General features: G+C 38.7%; 1 protein-coding gene across 2 annotated transcripts in view; it reads left to right on the top strand.

The window, feature by feature from the left end:
* Positions 1-719: 719 nt before the first annotated feature.
* The window catches only part of LOC133516310 (dorsal-ventral patterning tolloid-like protein 1), a 134,532-nt gene continuing 124,071 nt past the window's right edge, over positions 720-11,180 (top strand). For both annotated transcript variants that reach the window (XM_061849179.1, XM_061849178.1), the window contains exon 1: positions 720-831. The gene's annotated coding sequence lies outside the window, so the exon portion shown is untranslated. The remainder of the gene's footprint in view (positions 832-11,180) is intronic.

Genomic DNA, 11,180 nt, shown 5'->3' with positions numbered 1-11,180 from the left:
TTTGCATGTCTGTTGGTCAAATATAGCGACACTACTCATTGTAAGATAACGATTCTGTATGTACTACCTATATTTGCAAATCAAACATTTTGAATTGAATTGAATTTGAATTGAATTGTAATCGACCTGCTCTGGTTCAGATTGGCCTTTGTAGAAGATGCGCTATTACGGTTACAAAGTGATACTTAGAGTTTTACAAAGTGGAAAATTAACATATTGAGTGCCGGGAACCCGCTCAGCGGGCGCTCTGCTCGTAGTCGCTATCCTTTACAAAGCGGGAAAGCGCTAGAACCGGCTACGCGTGTAGCGCTACGAAAAAGTTGGCAGCGAATGCGCGCTACGGCGTAGCGCTTCGAAATTAACGAGTTACGCACGGTGGTAAAATATTATGAAGTAGTGCCCTGCATGAAATAGGAGAACAAACTGTTTTTGAATTAAATGTAACCTCAAGGAACAAGTGTTTACAGGTATTGCCCGTTCAGTCGTTAGTATTTCTGCTCTTTTCATATGTCTAATCTTAAATATAAACATGAATTTTCAACCATTTTGTTGCAGCTTACAGCCGCTTACCCGTGAGCACGACGGTAATATCCTAACAAAGTGTGAGGAGATAAGTTCTCTTACATCGGTACATTAAGGTCGTAGTGTGGCCACGGTAGAGCAAAACAAATGTTGGTGAATGGGCGCAGGCGCGCGGCGAGCGCACGCACGCGCCCCGCACGCAACGTCAGTCGCGCGCCGCCCGTCGCTGCGCTCGGACTCGCTCGTGCCGCCGCCTCGTGCCGCCGCCACGCGCCCAATGGCGCCCCGACTGGCACCTCGCTCACGCGGGTAAGTCCTTACGTAACAACCCACCACACTTTAAGTCACCAAAACCGCATACGGGGCCCTGGTCCACGGCGCAGCATCCCGAGGGCGTGGTGAGCGGTGAGCCTTTGACGCACGGCTGATAAGGATGCGGCCCACCCACTGTCAACAAACCCTTAGATTATATAAAACACTGAGTCCCACGAGCGGCTAAACCGTGAAGTGCAGATGTCATCTCGAAGAAGTGCCTATTGATTTTCGCGGCGGCTCTGAGACCGCGCCTGGAGACAATTATTAGATATGTTATCGCAGTTTCCTTAGCATTCAGCTGCGGATGCTGCGCCGAGCGATCAGACCTTTTTATGATGCCGACATGTTTTATACGCCAATTACTCTTGTGGTTTTGATATCCTGCTCTGAATAAGTTAGTTTCATTTCTGGTAATATAGTTGTCCTCTGGTTAAAACTGATTCGCTTTTTAGTTCGTCATTTAACAATGCGCCTAATGTCTTTCAAAAGAAAATATACGCAAAATGTACTCAAGATCAAGTTGTGAGATCGTAAAAGGCTTATTATGAGCAGTTTTCATAGTTACAACTTACTCGGTATTCTGCTTCGAACAGGCATCTCGGCTACCGTTGGTATCTCGACATTGATTAATATATCACATCTTTCCAGGAAACCCATTCCAATAATCTCGAGAATGCTTATCTTATGGAAATAAGTGGGAAGCTCAGCTTTTTTGATGTTTTATTTATGAAATAAGTTCTTAATAGAAAAGCGATTTGCGAAAATTCGAAGTGAGAGCTTCCGTTGGCTATTCAAAAGTAACACTTATGCCTACATCATAGGAGTTACAATCACGTTGGGTGTAGGATGTGATGTATGTAAGTAGGTATGTGGGAATGAATTTGTGTGGGTAAGCTTTTATTTAACTTGTAATAAATAAATATTATACGACAGTATTACACAAATTGACTAAGTTCCACAGTAAGCTCAATAAGGCTTGTGTTGAGAGTACTTAGACAACGATATATGTAATATATAGATATGGAAAATTAATATGTAAAATTTGTAATTTTATCAATAAAGGAATATGAATATATAGATATTTATAAATACTTAAATACATAGAAAACACCCATGACTCAGGAACAAATATCCATGCTCATCACACGAATAAATGCCCTTACCAGGATTTGAACCCGGGACCATCAGCTTCAGCTTATATGTATGTAGTTTTCCTCAAAACTTATATAGCATTTCTAGATTAGGCACTTTGTGGATTTAATTTAGCTTTTTAGTATACAACCTACTAAAATAACTTCGATGACGGTGTTATAATTGTTATGTTACACTCAATGTTGTCGAATAATGCAGACCGAAAAGTCGAATTTGGAACTCTGTGATAAAACAAAACAACCTTATTGGGTTTCGGCCCTTAGCGCTTCTATCGTCTTCACGGTGACAAAAACTAAAAAAAATGCCAATTTGCCTCAAAATAAACAAGTCCTAACAGAAAAACTCTACGAATATCTCACCATCGGCACAGTCACTGGTCGTGATCATTGTACTGTACTAATATGATAAAAAATTCACTCTCTCATTTGTTACATAGCTTGATTTGTTGTTGTTGTTGTTAGAAAGTGACGGCCATATGGCAGACGATGAAAACGCGATCATCGTAGGTCCCCAGTTAATTAAAATATATCTCATCGAAATGTGGTCGAAGTTACGCAAATACCGCAAGGGTGTTCCCTATACCAAATTTTTCATCCGGTACCTATTTTCCAGTCCGGTGTACCGGCAATATAGTTTTGGTTTATCGGGATGTTGGATGGTAGTAGGCTTAACAAGAGTGCACTATGACAATATTTCGCGCGCGAAACAGATTGTTACCGTATCATTCTAACAGTATTAAGAAAGGGACGGGTAATCTATCTTGTAACAACATGACTGTTGTGGTACAGCGAGCTGAACACATTATGAATGGAATCCATTCATTAAGTGGCCATGCTGTTTTGCAGCACCATGTAAATCAGGTTAATTTTCCTCTGTCTAGAAGTACCAGCCACTAATTAGCATTTGGGTAAGTTCGGGATAGTTGCCCATATTAGTCGGTTAAAGGTCAAATGAAAATTAATCTACTCACATGTAAATATTTTCTGATTCATTTGAGGGAAGTGCTTTAAACGATGCATCGTGATGAGAATATCAGGGATAGAGTTCCGATTCTCGACTTCTATTTCGTCTGTTCATAAGTCTAAATTTATTCTCAACTACTACTAAAACGCGGCTATACCAAGTTCTGCATTGGATACATTTTAAATAAGTAACGTTTCAACGTGGGTTCCTACAATGCGATGGCCCGAAGAGAATCGTTTTCTAAATTTAGCTCCTTTATTAGATAGATAAGATTACTTGAAAGCCCGTGATGCTTCGGTAGGTATCTAATATTTATTCCACGTATCTAGCGCGGGTCCATCGTATTTATATGCTAAGTTAAGCTATCCCGTAACACATACCATTTCATGTTCTTTGTGGAAATTTAATTTATATATTTGAATATTGTTTAGAAAATAATTATTTAGGTAGGTGCATTGATTTTTAGTGCTTCGTTCAAAACTTTGTTCACGAAATGTGATCGTTTCGGCTTTAAAAATCGGTGTATGCGTTTTTCTCGGAGACCCTTTGACATAAATACTTAAAATTTTGAACAGCAAATACTGCCATTAATACTGTAAATCGCAGTCTACGAGACATCCTGTGACATAAAAGGGTTTCAAGTGTCGATAGCGTGTATGTGAAACAGTATTAGAGAATTCCAAAATAGTAGAAAAAACTATAGGAATTCCGATATAGATCCCTAAAAATGACCCCTGCGGCATAGCAACGAAGACGCTGGCAGCTGATACGTTGAGCAAGGAAATGCTAGCTCTTCGGTGTCTTGTGGCGTCTCTGAGTCTTTTCGACAGGTCTTTGAGGAGACTCAGAGTGCCAGGGGCTAGGACCCAGGGCCCCACAGACTAAGGTTTTGACATCGAAAGGAATAAAACTGTATTCGGAAAACCATATAAAGGAGCCGGCTGATGTAAGAGACCGGCGAATAATGTTATTGAGAGCAGCATGCGACGCATATTTCACGTTTGTCTTCTTCGTTAACTTTACCCATTTACTGCTGACTTGCAGACCCGCTTCCTGTCCTTTGCACATGTATCAACACCTCCTCAAGACCTTTCTAATGAACACAAAATCCATGTAGTGGTAAATTGAATAAACTCAGTTTATATGTATTTAGGCGATATATGGACATAATTATAAATAGGGAATATTACGCGAAAATCTGCGTAGAGGGCGTTACTTATCACAATCCATCAAAATCGGAGGGTCTACCGCGAAACAATAAAATCGAAATTTCGTTATCTTACCTCTCTATCACTCTTGCATATTCGAGTGATAAAGACGCAGATAACTAAATTTCGATTTTAGCGTTTCCTGGTAGGCCCTTTGTAAACAAACCGCCTTGATGCATCAATGTCATATTTTAATATCTCTGAAAACTTGTCAAAAAAAACCAGTTTAAGGCAGAGTATGTATTAGTTACTCTATGGTTTACGATAGGCAATAGTGCTTCACTCTGGCGGCACTATTACATATCGTAAACCATTGCAGTAATACTCCCTATTACCGTAGAAGTATTTGTTTGGAGTATACCTACATTTAACGCCTATTATTTGTAACTCGTCATCGTAAACCTTAAATGCATACAGGTTGATATAATTTTCAATCAAGAGCAGTTCAAAGTCAACTCTGAATTGTGAAATTTTTGTACGTTTTCTAATATTTAATTTATTAAACTAATAGTGCAAATGTAATAGTGTGTTAAGTATTGGTAATCTACCCTTTTAACCTTTTGACCTCCAAAGACGTCAAACGACGCGCGCGGCTACAGCCCAATATCAACCTTCATGCGTACCGACAAGGTTCACGATTACGCGCCGCGTACGATACGCGTGGCGTTCAAAGGGTTAAGATACGTAGGTACAGTCCGCAAAGCTTAGCACCCCTGCATAGATATATGCACTGTACTCTATATACCTCCCGAACATGAGAAGAGGGTAAAGTCCGATTTCAAACAAACTCGAAATTTTTACACAATATATCTTGTGGCAAGGGGGAAAGAGGGCTGTACACTTATTGGATTCCAAACATTTTTGCATGGCACAGTAATCCGATTAAACACGCGTGCTTAAGGTTCGGTACAGTCACGCCTAAAAATATCGCTTATATATGGGCAATAAAGTCGTGTATACATATTTTTGTCACTTTTATCGTATCGATATTTTCAGACGTGACCGTATCAAAAGTTTTAAAAGAAACCCTTATAGTGTGAATGCGAATCTGTCCGTCCGTCCGTCTGCCACATTGCTACATGTTTCGAGAACTACTATAGCTTTCGACTTGGGATAGCCATGAACAACACTAACCCAAACACATTGAAAGTGTTAAGTATTTTTAATTTATTTTTTATGGAAAATGACCAATATGAAGAGGGGGCAGAATTTCAAAGTCTAGTCTAGGTCAAGTAGGGTATCATTAGAAAGAGCTTAAGTTATACGTTCCGTAATATATTTATTTTACTTTATAGTGAAAAAATACGAGATTTATGTAAAAAAAATACCATTTTTTTCATCACCAAGGGGGACCCTCCCCCTTATCTCCGACTCCCAAGTATACCAAAGAAACTGTAAAATTTACCATCAGTTTCTGAAGAACAAAGAGCTGCTTGAGTTGAATTTTTCATTGATATTTCTTAGTTTGAAAATTAAAGGCGCTATACATCCCATGAATGGAGCAGAAAAACATAGTTTTAATTTCTTAATAATATTGAAACCAATTACAGCATCTCAAAACATAAAGGACGAACAGGACATTCAAATTTTAACGCATATAGCGGTAGAAATTTTACAGGTGTCGGTGAAATATCAAATTTGCTCCAAATTTTCTCTTAAATGTCCCATAATTGGTGCCGTTAACATAAATGGTTTTTAAAGTTAAAAGAGGTTTTATCTCGCCAAACATAATTTATACATGACATTCTCTCCTAGATTACATTAATGAATAAACATAACATTTTATCGATTTGATCTCAATCTATCGGTTATTATTTAAATACAAAAATATTCGCTTTGTTACAATTTTAGTATTGGTGTTTGTCGATCTCGTTCGCGCCTTTGCCTTGCACGCGCATTGTATTGGTATGGCTCGCAGAACAAAAGCTAAGGCGCCATCTTCCGCATTTGTTACGACATTGGGGCTAGTTTCTCAAGTTGTTAGTTTGAATAATGACGAAAATGTCAACTTCAAACATAGAAAATGAAGAACACAGAAATACTAATCGCGAATCCCTTTTACCACCAAAAGCGAGTGAAAAATATTTGAGACTTTGTACAATGGAAATCAGCAAAAACGCTCAGTCTTTCTTGGATAACGTGTTTTTGGCTCACCTGAATGAACTGGTACAACCTGGTAGGCCCCACTGCATTTATTCGATGTCAAAACAACAAAATGGCAGCGATTTTGAAAATTTTACTTTTGCTAAAGGTTTTAACACGTTTGTTTCTTTCCTCGCAAGTATGTTGTAAAACATCGTATAAAACACGTTTGCATAGGTCATTACATATTTACACAACTCTTGATTTCTTATTGCGTGCTCGCTTACAGCTCGCGAGTTATGGTGGAAAGCTGTGACGATATATTGTACTATTAACACACATTGTACAATAATCCGAGCACTTAGAGACCGTACGACACACGAGTAAGTAACCTAATACAATGTATGACCACATAGTACCTATGTGCACCTCTTTCAAAAAATATAAGCTTTAAACTTTTTAACAAGTGTGCCATGTATTCCATTTAATGTCTAATTTCTAAGATAAGCATACAAACCCTTCAGTGCGTACAGGCACTTTTCTGTACTCAATATAAGACTCAATATAGGGTTGTGGTTTAGCGTTCGGGTTAATGCCCCTGCTACTACTAGGCCGCTAGGCTACTTATTACAAATAAATCCCTTTCGGTCTAACACGGTATCGATGTACCCAGGAGCAATCGCGCTTATTAGATTGTTTCTCTCTGCAGTCGATCGTCTTAGCCGCAGCTTGCACTTTCGTATTGCAGTTGTAATAAACTCGAGTCACCTCTGTATCTCTTGTAAATTGGAGTACCTGACCTGTACAAGTGTATTGGAGTAGTAAGCAACATAACTTATTTTTTAATACAGTTGCTCAAAAAGTGCTACTTTACGTAGCTGTTTAGCGTGCGGAAACTTGGTTTTCGCGAACTAGTGCCAGTATCACTTTTCCATTTTTTTTAAACTTATATTTGTTCCTATTCATGATTACTTATTGATGAGTGTTAAGTGGTGTTAACGTTAGTTTACTTTAAAAGTCGTAATGAACATAAAAATCTACTTACTGTAAATGTAAGCATAATAAAAATATACATATTTCAAATTTTATTACTTACCTTTTCATCATTATAACACATTTATTTTTTAATATTGAAAATTGAAAAACCGTTCTTAATAGGTTGTTTGAATGGAACGGAATAGCTGCCAAAACGCCTCTCAAAGAAGATGCGTTTTTTCTTACTGCAAGCATGTTTTAAGTTTCCAAAGGCAACATTCAATATTGATTTTATACAATTTAAATATACGATACACAAATAGTCGTAAATAACGATACTTAGGTAATAATAGTACAATGTTTTATATTTACAATTGTTTCGGTCTTATAGAACATGCATAAAAAAATTACTTGTTGTATTTCTTATTTTTTCGTAACTGTATTAAAAGACATCGTTCGATACACGTGCGGAAATGTCATTCTTTCCTCGTTCCGGTATCTCGGTACTCGTGAAGTAATGACATACTTTCCGCACTAGCATCGAAATGTACTGTTTATATGCATTCGCATATATAAATACACCGATAAGAAGTAGGAACGTAGCTACAGTAGTAGTAACGGTATTTGCGCTATTTGCAAGTGTACAAACTGAAATGCAGGGAATGATCTCATTTGCCGGGTATGTAAGGGTAGTTATACAACTTTTGTGATATGTACGATCTTGCAATGCCAATTGGAATAATTTGTGTTTATTGAAATCTTGCAGGTAGGTTGTCTGCAGTTTCAGTATTGCAACTGGTTTAGCATTATGTTATACTTAATTTACGTACCTTCTTACATTATAATCTACGAGTACGAGTATAAAGGCAAAATCATACTCATAATTTTAGAATTCCTAGATTGTTGTTGAAGGAGATTATTTAATAATATTGCTACACTGATAATTTTTGAATGTAGTACATTTAAAATTAAAATCTCTCTTTAAATGTTAGGTACTGTTATATATGCGACCAAGTTCGACGTAAGTTCGTTGGATCTTGAGTAGGCACTTAACTGCCCCACTACGAATAAGTATGTTACATTACAAATTCCGTTCAATTGTGTACAGCAGGGGTCTCCAGACCCCGGCCCGCGAGGCGTTCCAATCTGGCCCGCGGGAGGTTGCCAAAGGGATCCCAGTCACCAGAACTGAGGGCCTACCGTGAACCACGTTCGACGTGTTGCTTCTCTATCCCACTTGTAAATTTGTACGTAAGCATGATAGGGAGGCAACACGTCGAACGTGGTTCGCGGTAAGCCCTCTGTTCCTAACAGAAGTGACTAGACCTTCCCCCCCGGCGCGCAAGAACCCATGGTGACCCGCGCGAAATTTGTAGAAATGCAATATGGCCCTCGGGTAAAAAAGTATGGAGACCCCTGGTGTACAGTGTTCTCGCGTTTTAGTTTTCTAATTTCACATGAGCTATGTTGTTGACTAGTTATGCGTGGCAAGGCTGTTATTTAAAGGTCTGTGTAGTTTTCAAAGTGGGACAAAACTGAGAATACCAGCGAGGTAGCGCTAAAGCGATCGGCTTGCACGGTAAAGGTGTTTTCCTCACGCTTACCTCGTGCGGGCTAGTGGACTGTTCAGGAAAACCAACGTAAGTGCGCTATCCTAACTAGGAATAGTTACGGATAGCGAGGTCGCGCAATCACACTGGTGAGCCAAAACATTCAAGAGCTTGCGTTTTGTAAGCGATGAGAATGTGTGGCTAAGTCTTATCGCGGAATGCATAGCTGCCGTGGCATGCACAATGCAGGCGAGATGGGTTAGACGGGGAATGTGTGCTATCTAAAGTGTACCAAACTAGCTTCTACATTGCAGATACCGCTAGATTCGCGTTGAATAGCTTGCTACAGTCATATCATAAACTTCCTTAACATTGCCTACTACGAGTACGACAATCGTTTTCTAGGTTGAGTGTTTCTATATCAAACACCCGTCTATATCTAATTCCCAATAATGTTCACCTTTTTCTTATTATCAGGAATCAATATTTATCCTGATCTGTGATAACTATGTACTCGGAAGTTCACTCAACATTTTCTTTCATGTTACGTAAAACTTTACGACAGCATAATTTCATAATATTATGAAATATTATTTCGTGAGACAAATGAAGTCACTTCAGAGGCATCGCATGAATTGTAAGTACTTACCTTTCCATGTCACACATTTCTGCCAGGATCGAGTGTATCGGTGCTTTTTACGAGGCCCGGTATCTTGGCTCGTAAACTTGTCACGCGCCGTCTTTAAACGCGGCTGTAAAAATGATATGATGCTACCAAAATACAACAAATTGTGCTTATGTTTAGGGTGTATACTGTGTAATTGGGAATATCTCCAAAGTAAAAAATAAAATAAAATGTACCTATGCTTTTTTACGTGACACTCATGATACTCGCCTGCGTATCTTAGTTAAATTTTCCTTGCATATTATGTAGGTATTAACTAATTCAGCGCTAATCACGACACGTTGTCGTTTTGCCTTTACGAAGTATTTCCTATACATACCAGACGCAATTGTCACAGTCGCACTAATAAATTTGGAAGAGTGAAAGAGAGAGATGACTACGCTACGCTACGGAGCGTTAACGATTGTAACGTTGGCTACGCGGCCTGGAATCCTATGTCATCGGCTACGACCGTAGCTCAGCGGTGATTTTGTTAAGTTGCTACGGCCTACGTCGTAGCAGTGTGTAGCGACCTATTTAATAAAGGATGGCTCAGGAATTATAACCTTATTAACACATGCCCACGTCCATTTTTTAGAAAAAAAACGACACAAACCAGTTATTTATTTTACAGTACATATGGTGCTACTTTCCCGCACGTGTGCGGGAATGAGCACTTTCCGTGCATATGTCGAAACTTTAAAGAGCCATATGTACTGTAAAACGTTGTACGATACACGTGCGAATAGGTAATTCGCAACTCGTGTCGATTTAAAACACTCCCTTCGATCGTGTTTTAATTTATCACCACTCGTTGCGAATTTCCTATTTCCTGCACTTGTATCGTAAATAAGATTTTTTTTAAACTGTCGTGAGGTACACTAACATTAAGCTAATTTAACGATTTAAAGGATGATTCAACGCTAGAACGGTCCGGGTCCGGGACAAAGCTTCCGACACTTTCTATGACGGGTATCACGTGATGCCGCCTATAGAAAACTGCCTCACGTATCTTCTAGTCACTGTGGCGTGGCGCGGCGCGTAGCGTTTGCACTGTAAGGCTTAAAACGCGCTGCGATTATTTCTTGCGATTTCAGGCGTGCAAGTGCGTGCGCTTATGAAGCATGCCGTACGTTATACTTTTTGTGGTTCTGAAATCGCAAGAAATTAATCGCAGTGCGTTCTAAGCCTAAAATATACCCTCCGAAACATGTCGCGCGAGTTAAGCCGTAAAATTAGCTTAATTTACGTATTTAATTAACGCGTAGTAACATAAAACATTTAGTCGTTAACTCATTTACCTTTACCGGTACTTTATATGAGCAGATTCAATCAAAACAAGTTTATTATTATAAATTTCAATAGGTTCTATCTATCTAAAAGATCTATGGAGAAATATGAGGAATTAAGTATTGCCTAAAGCAGCCGCGGGGCAAATATAATACAATATGTTTAGTGAAATCTGCGGTTGACTGCTTTCTGGGTTTTTATTTTTACGTTTTAACATTAAATCTTGTATTCAGTTTCTTCTATTGTGTTTGTAAGCCTTAAAAGTGATCTTATGGCGTTCAAAATAAGGAAAGCTCTATTTTAATAAGAAAGATTAAGCTTAATTTCGTCGGCGTTACTACCAGATTACTGTCGGTATGTAATTTCTAGGCATCGGAGTTTTCATCACTCACATCACATGTCTAGACTAATTTTATGAAAAATATCGTTGTTCCCTCGTATCACTTAGTTTTTCAAAGT

The sequence above is a fragment of the Cydia pomonella genome, chromosome 3 (genome assembly GCF_033807575.1).
Source record: "Cydia pomonella isolate Wapato2018A chromosome 3, ilCydPomo1, whole genome shotgun sequence".
NCBI lineage: Eukaryota > Metazoa > Arthropoda > Insecta > Lepidoptera > Tortricidae > Cydia > Cydia pomonella.
This window is presented reverse-complemented; position numbering and strand designations above follow the sequence as displayed.